General features: G+C 57.5%; 2 non-coding genes across 2 annotated transcripts; one reads left to right on the forward strand and one right to left on the reverse strand.

The window, feature by feature from the left end:
- Positions 1-412: 412 nt before the first annotated feature.
- Positions 413-604, reverse strand: LOC139053266 (U2 spliceosomal RNA). Its single transcript, XR_011510364.1, has one exon. It is a non-coding gene; the product is annotated as a U2 spliceosomal RNA (small nuclear RNA).
- Positions 605-5,476: 4,872 nt separating this feature from the next.
- Positions 5,477-7,291, forward strand: LOC139053287 (small subunit ribosomal RNA). Its single transcript, XR_011510384.1, has one exon. It is a non-coding gene; the product is annotated as a small subunit ribosomal RNA (ribosomal RNA).
- The last annotated feature ends 1,040 nt before the right edge of the window (positions 7,292-8,331 follow it).

Raw genomic sequence — 8,331 nt, forward strand, 5'->3', positions numbered from 1 at the left:
AACCCTTGAATATATTTCGCCACACTTGGCCATACGACAAGTTTGTTTTCGAGGCGCTCGGTCCCACTGCAGCGAAAATGTTGCCGGAAATCGGGCACTCCATTTTTGTTTCATAGGGAACCTTTCTTCCACTAGGGCAGCGGATTTTCGCAGGGCGAGCTTGCTGTCGTTTACGGATCAAAGCGATAGTGAACTCCAAAATGCAGTGTTGGCTTTGAGTGGGACTTACATTGATTGCAAAACCCACGGCTAATCACCCTTCCCCCCCCCCCCCCCCCAAGTGGCTCATTACAGCAGACAATCGTTCAGAAACACCGGCATCGTTGCGTATAGTATGGGAATGGTGCGTGTCACGTGAGTGCTCGCTTCGAGCTTGTGTTCTTCATTTTGATTGAATGAAGTCTCACCTAAGTGAGCGGGGGCCGATCCCGGAGGTAGTGCAATACCGGGCCGACCTGCGGCGGAGGTGAAGCAGGCTTCAAGCACTCCGCCAACTTCCAAAAATAGGTTTAATATCGTGGGTCCATATAGAACCCGTATCAGATATTAAGCTGATAAGAACAGATACTACACTTTGATCTTAGCCAAAAGGCCGAGAAGCGATGTCTTTCACTTCACTCCATTGTACCACTGCCTTGTGGGTGCCCTGGCGACATTGGTAACCTCAGCAACAGCGTGGGCAATCTTATAAAACCCAGCCCGTCTAGAGACTCTATGCTCTCTATCTCGCGAATCAACTCGCGACGCCTCAGTCTTTCACTGTTAACGAAACGCCGTCGCGTAGAAACGAGACCCGAGCGCAAGCTTGTTCGCAAGGCAAAACCAACGAAGGCAACCTCGTAGAAAACGGAACAGGCGAGCGGAAAACACGCGCAAGGGGAATGCTTACTTCCGTCTGAATGCGACCGCTCAAGGCGGCTTTCTTTGAGGCCTTCGTTTCAAGCCCGTGCGCAAGTGTAATACACTACGCGCATTTCCCTCATTTCCTTTTATTTACCGCAAGGCCCACTGAAAGTTTTCATACGGCACAGGCCGGGACGGATTGCAACGTGTCGATTCGACCGCTAGAATTAGGTAGCGCGCCTCATGTACGAATGAAAGAGAATGAAAAAAAAAAAATAAATAAATATAGAAAAGGCTGCGCACTCCTTCCAACCGGAAACATAGAGGGCAGGAAGATCGCCATGTGGAGCACAGGTGTTGTTAAAAAAGAAAGAAAGAAAGAAAGAAATAGCGCTACCCCATCATCTTTACCGTGTGCGTGTATACACACACACGCACACATATGCACGCGCACGCACGCGCGCGCGCGCACGCACACACACACACACACACACACACACACACACACACACACACACACATACGCACACATGCTAGCATAGCTTAAGCACAGCTGGAAAGCTCAGCCTTGCGCAAGAAAAAAGGACCACGCCCTTTCGCAAGCCCCTTTGAAACTTTTAAATGAGAAACATGTGTACAGCGAGGTCGTTCGAAACTGGCGCGAAAACGCATCCGCGCCATCTGTGTGCGGAACTAGGAAAACCTACGGCCTTCGCCATACAGAAAGAAAGGTAGATGGCGCGAGCTAACGCTCCGTTGCATACTAAGAACGAGAGCTAGTGAATAATGGCAGAAACGTCTTGGGAAGAGAGAAAAAAACAACAACAACAAAAAAAAAGAAAGACACGCAAGTTGTTGGCTCGCGCAAGCATTCTATTTTACAGCGAGTAAAGAGCATAGCAACTTCTCACAAGAGCAGCAAGAAAGACAAGAAGAACGTGAGAGAGGGGGAGAAACAGGCGCGTTTCTTTGGAATGCAGAGCATGCTGCACACACTATGAAGTGCCAAAGAGACGGGGAAAGCAGATGGCGCGATTGTGTATGTCCTCAAAGCTTGAAAACAATTTCTAAACTACAAGGTGTGCCGAAGTCCGCCTACTCTCATCAGGTTGCTCCCGCCTCCAATTGCATTTAAATTAAAATTACAGTCGCCTCAGAGGCAGAGAGAGAGAGAGAGAGAGAGAAAATGTGTACACTTGCTTCGCGCAGCTGCACCCGTTCAAATTTTACAGCAACAAGAGCACTCCCGCAGGCACAAAGTCCGCTGCCGCGTCCGCCGGGGCGGAATGCACTCGCTTCCGTAAATTGTCGTGCGGCAGACTGCTGCATCGTAGCACACCTGAAACCGCGCAGACGTCAGCGATCGCCGCGAGATCGCTGCGAGCGCTAAAGTCCGAAACCACGTCCGCCGGGGCGGCGGGAGCTCGATACCCCTTCACGAAACTTCTGCGTGTACACCGCCGCACGGCCACGGCGGAGTCGCTGGCATCCTGCGCGCAGTTGCATTGCGTCGCGCCGGGAATCGTTGAAGCCCCACGCAGACGTCGGCGTCGGCCCCGACCTGGCTGCGAGCGCTCGAAGAGACCAAGTCCGAAGCCACGTGAGCCGGGGCGGTGTGAGCGCGACTAAGTCCGAGACGACGTCAGCCGGGGCGGCGTGAGCGAGACCAAGTCCGAGACTACGTCAGCCGGGGCGGCGTGAGCGAGACCAAGTCCGAGACTACGTCAGCCGGGGCGTCGACTAAGTCCGAGACGACGTCAGCCGGGGCGTCGAGCACGCCGCGGTCGCTTTTCCCACTCTTACTCGAAAAATGGCGAAGGGGCCGCGCTAGCGTGCCTTGAATCGGTGAGCGGCGGTACCGCGGCGATCGCGAGAGCTCAAATCGGCCGTGCCAAGGCCAAATATTGGCGCTCGGCTCGGCGCAGTACGCCGCCTTGTCGCACGAGTACGGCCCCGTGGAGGTCTGGTCACTTATCGCTGCTCTTATAAGGGGCCGTACCGCCCTGGCCGACGTTGTACCGTAGTGCCGTTTTCGGCTTGCGCGTGTTCGTGGTGGTGTCCGCGCACCGCTCCGCACTCGAGAATCGTGCCCACGACGACGCGAGCGCTCGGAAGAGACGCAAGTCCGAAACCACGTGAGCCGGGGCGGTGTGAGCGCGACTAAGTCCGAGACGACGTCAGCCGGGGCGGCGTGAGCGAGACTAAGTCCGAGACTACGTCAGCCGGGGCGTCGACCAAGTCCGAGACGACGTCAGCCGGGGCGTCGAGCACGCCGCGCGCGCTTTTCCCACTCTTACTCGAAAAATGGCGAAGGGGCCGCGCTAGCGTGCCTTGAATCGGTGAGCGGCGGTACCGCGGCGATCGCGAGAGCTCAAATCGGCCGTGCCAAAGCCAAATATTGGCGCTCGGCTCGGCGCAGTACGCCGCCTTGTCGCACGAGTACGGCCCCGTGGAGGTCTGGTCACTTATCGCTGCTCTTATAAGGGGCCGTACCGCCCTGGCCGACGTTGTACCGTAGTGCCGTTTTCGGCTTGCGCGTGTTCGTGGTGGTGTCCGCGCACCGCTCCGCACTCGAGAATCGTGCCCACGACGACGCGAGCGCTCGGAAGAGACGAAAGTCCGAAACCACGTGAGCCGGGGCGGTGTGAGCGCGACTAAGTCCGAGACGACGTCAGCCGGGGCGGCGTGAGCGAGACTAAGTCCGAGACTACGTCAGCCGGGGCGACGAGCACGCCGCGCGCGCTTTTCGCACTCTTACTCGAAAAATGGCGAAGGGGCCGCGCTAGCGTGCCTTGAATCGGTGAGCGGCGGTACCGCGGCGATCGCGAGAGCTCAAATCGGCCGTGCCAAGGCCAAATATTGGCGCTCGGCTCGGCGCAGTACGCCGCCTTGTCGCACGAGTACGGCCCCGTGGAGATCTGGTCACTTATCGCTGCTCATATAAGGGGGCCGTACCGCCCTGGCCGACGTTGTACCGTAGTGCCATTTTCGGCTTGCGCGTGTTCGTGGTGGTGTCCGCGCACCGCTCCGCACTCGAGAATCGTGCCCACGACGACGCGAGCGCTCGGAAGAGACGGAAGTCCGAAACCACGTGAGCCGGGGCGGTGTGAGCGCGACTAAGTCCGAGACGACGTCAGCCGGGGCGGCGTGAGCGAGACTAAGTCCGAGACTACGTCAGCCGGGGCGACGAGCACGCCGCGCGCGCTTTTCGCACTCTTACTCGAAAAATGGCGAAGGGGCCGCGCTAGCGTGCCTTGAATCGGTGAGCGGCGGTACCGCGGCGATCGCGAGAGCTCAAATCGGCCGTGCCAAGGCCAAATATTGGCGCTCGGCTCGGCGCAGTACGCCGCCTTGTCGCACGAGTACGGCCCCGTGGAGATCTGGTCACTTATCGCTGCTCATATAAGGGGGCCGTACCGCCCTGGCCGACGTTGTACCGTAGTGCCGTTTTCGGCTTGCGCGTGTTCGTGGTGGTGTCCGCGCACCGCTCCGCACTCGAGAATCGTGCCCACGACGACGCGAGCGCTCGGAAGAGACAGAAGTCCGAAACCACCTGAGCCGGGCCGCGGCGGGAGCTCGACGCCCGTCACGCAACTTTGGCGTACAAGCCACCGCACGGCCGCGACTGAGTCGTCGCCACCGTCCGGCTGGCTGCACTATAGCACGCCGGGAACCGGGAAAGAACCGCGCAGAGGTCGTCGTTTTGCCGCGGCGTTGGCGCGAGCGCGCGAAGAGACAAAGTCCGAAACGGCGTCAGCCGGGGTGTCGAGCACGCCGCCCGCGCCGGTCGCACTCGTGCTCGGAAACGGCGAAAGGGCCGCGCTAGCGTGCGGCCCCGTAGGGGCACAGAAAGGCGATTGTTCTGGAAACCGCGCTGTCCATAGGCGAGAGATTGCCGTTCGCGCATTCGGTCGACGCGCTGCGCTTTCACGACTTCGGCATTGCGCTGCCGACGTAAGCTTTCCATCTCGCTCGCGGCGCTGCGAGGCGGCACGATTTTCGCCAAACGCTCGTCGAAAGTGGCACGAGTACGGCCCCATGGAGATTTGGGAACTTATCGCTGCTATTATATGGGGGTCCCAGAGAGCAGTCGCCCCCAAAAGCGACCTGGGTGTTTGATATGCGGCGGGCTTCGTGCCCGTCAAGCGTGTCCCCGGTATCGCTCCCGTGGATCCCACAGCTGACGTCTGCAGCCTCATCCGCTTGATGCGTTAGGGGCTGGTTGTCGGACGACGCTTTCTCCACGATATCGAGTTGTGTTCCGCATCGTCCTCGGACGAGTCAAATGCGAAAGCGCCGAAGGCGCGGGCGTGACCCGTCGCCTGGCGGCTTTGCCGTCTCGGCTACGTTGCAAGTGTCGGTCGGTCCACCTGTGCTGCGGGCTCAAGAGAAACCGCAAGCCGTGATCGAGTCGACACAACCAGTCTATCGAGAATGTTGCGTGCTTCTTGCCGCGTGGCGATACCCGGCCCTTCGGGGAGGGCGCCGTAGCGAGCTCGAACGCCGTCGTCTCGGACTGTGCAAAGTGCTACTCTTTGCAAGAACGAAGCGTGCTGGGGCGCCTGAAGGTGGCCTCGGCATCGCAAAAACGGCGTCCGGCCTGCTTGACAGGCGGGACGCGCAGTTGAACGATTACCTGGTTGATCCTGCCAGTAATCATATGCTTGTCTCAAAGATTAAGCCATGCATGTCTAAGTACATGCCGAAATAAGGCGAAACCGCGAATGGCTCATTAAATCAGTTATGGTTCCTTAGATCGTTTCTTCCTACTTGGATAACTGTGGCAATTCTAGAGCTAATACATGCAGTGAGCCTGAAGCCCTTTGGGCGACGGGTGCTTTTATTAGACCAAGATCGATCGGGTTTCGGCCCGTATTGTGTGGTGACTCTGGATAACTTTGTGCTGATCGCATGGCCACGAGCCGGCGACGTTTCTTTCAAGTGTCTGCCTTATCAACTTTCGATGGTAGGTTACTTGCTTACCATGGTTGTTACGGGTAACGGAGAATCAGGGTTCGATTCCGGAGAGGGAGCCTGAGAAACGGCTACCACATCCAAGGAAGGCAGCAGGCGCGCAAATTACCCACTCCCGGCACGGGGAGGTAGTGACGAAAAATAACAATACGGGACTCTTTTGAGGCCCCGTAATTGAAATGAGTACACTCTAAATCCTTTAACGAGGATCAATTGGAGGGCAAGTCTGGTGCCAGCAGCCGCGGTAATTCCAGCTCCAATAGCGTATACTAAAGCTGCTGCGGTTAAAAAGCTCGTAGTTGGATCTCAGTTCCAGACGAGTAGTGCATCTACCCGATGCGACGGCTCGGACTGAACATCATGCCGGTCCTTTCTTGGTGCACTTCATTGTGTGCCTCGAGAAGGCCGGTGCTTTTACTTTGAAAAAATTAGAGTGCTCAACGCAGGCGAGTCGCCTGAATAAACTTGCATGGAATAATAGAACAAGACCTCGTTTCTGTTCTGTTGGTTTTTGGAATACGAGGTAATGATTAAGAGGGACAGACGGGGGCATTCGTATTGCGGCGCTAGAGGTGAAATTCTTGGACCGTCGCAAGACGAACTACTGCGAAAGCATTTGCCAAGAATGTTTTCTTTGATCAAGAACGAAAGTCAGAGGTTCGAAGGCGATCAGATACCGCCCTAGTTCTGACCATAAACGATGCCAACCAGCGATCCGCCTGAGTTACTCAAATGACTCGGCGGGCAGCTTCCGGGAAACCAAAGTGTTTGGGTTCCGGGGGAAGTATGGTTGCAAAGCTGAAACTTAAAGGAATTGACGGAAGGGCACCACCAGGAGTGGAGCCTGCGGCTTAATTTGACTCAACACGGGAAAACTTACCCGGCCCGGACACTGGGAGGATTGACAGATTGAGAGCTCTTTCTTGATTCGGTGGATGGTGGTGCATGGCCGTTCTTAGTTGGTGGAGCGATTTGTCTGGTTAATTCCGATAACGAACGAGACTCTAGCCTATTAAATAGGTGCGGGGTTCCCAGCACCTTACAACCTTCTTAGAGGGACAAGCGGCTCCTAGCCGCACGAAACAGAGCAATAACAGGTCTGTGATGCCCTTAGATGTCCGGGGCCGCACGCGCGCTACACTGAAGGAAGCAGCGTGTCTTTATCCCTGTCTGAAAAGACTGGGTAACCCGTGGAACTTCTTTCGTGATTGGGATAGGGGCTTGCAATTGTTCCCCTTGAACGAGGAATTCCCAGTAAGCGCGAGTCATAAGCTCGCGTTGATTACGTCCCTGCCCTTTGTACACACCGCCCGTCGCTACTACCGATTGAATGATTTAGTGAGGTCTTCGGACCGATGTCCGGCGCGGCCTTTCGGTTGCGCCGGTCTGTTGGAAAGATGACCAAACTTGATCATTTAGAGGAAGTAAAAGTCGTAACAAGGTTTCCGTAGGTGAACCTGCGGAAGGATCATTACCGGATTGTTCGAGGGTGACGAGCGCCATTGTTTCTACCCCGTGTGGGTGAAGCAGCTCGCTGCGCCCGACGCTTTCCGCCGCTGGCCCCGCTTGGACGCGGGGACGGCTATACCCGAACATGCCGGGGATTGCCCGAATTTCGAAGGGCGCCCCGTGCCAAATTTGTTGCGCCCAGTGGACGCCGGCTGCAACCTTGGACGGTTGGCTTGGCCGCGCCCGCGGGTAGAAACGGCGTAACGCACACTGTTGGGTGGGCTTTCTGAAGTCCGCCTCGGCACTCTTGCGCGGAATGGGAGTAAGACGACCCGACCTGCTGCTCTTGCCCAGTACGAGGGGAACGGCGAAGCGTGCGGTCGGTCAAGGAACTGACGGTCGAGAGCTAATGCCGCTGCCGCTTAGTACACACGGAACCGTGGTGCGAGCGCTCTCCCGTCCTCCGCGGCAAACGCTGCCGAGTCTGAAAAGGCTGGCGGCTGCCGGTCGCTTCCTGCGGCGAGTGTGGAGTAACGACCCGACTTTGTTGCTGCCCAAGTACTAAAGGAACGGTGCGGCGCTCGGTCGGTCATGGAACCGGCGGTATTGAGGGTGCGGCTGCCAAGTACGGAAGGAACCGTGGCCTAAAGCACTCTCCCGTCCTCCGCGGCAAATTCCACCGCGCCCGAAAGGGCCGGAGGCTGCCGGTCGGCTCCCGCTCGTGACGCGCGAGGTGTCGAGTTCGCGGTTCAATGCGACGACGTCTGCAGGCTATTTGCCCGCCGCCGAGGGAAAGGCGGCGTTGCTGCGAAGTACCGAAGGAAACGCGGCTTTGCTACGTCGGAAGCGTTCTGCGGTTTGCGGACTTGTGCGCTTTGGGAAGGCGCCGCACGTCGAAAGAGGAAGTACGGACAGACGAGGGACTGTAATCCCGTATTCGAACGCACTTGCGGCCAGGCCCTTGCTGGCTTCGTCTTCCGCCTCAAGTAGACTTGTTGTGGCTCCGGCGCAGAGAGCCGTCCCTGGCACTGGCCGAGTGGCTTTGGAGAGCTGCGCGAGTACGCG

This window comes from Dermacentor albipictus, unplaced genomic scaffold (genome assembly GCF_038994185.2).
Source record: "Dermacentor albipictus isolate Rhodes 1998 colony unplaced genomic scaffold, USDA_Dalb.pri_finalv2 scaffold_84, whole genome shotgun sequence".
NCBI classification, from domain to species: Eukaryota; Metazoa; Arthropoda; class Arachnida; order Ixodida; family Ixodidae; genus Dermacentor; species Dermacentor albipictus.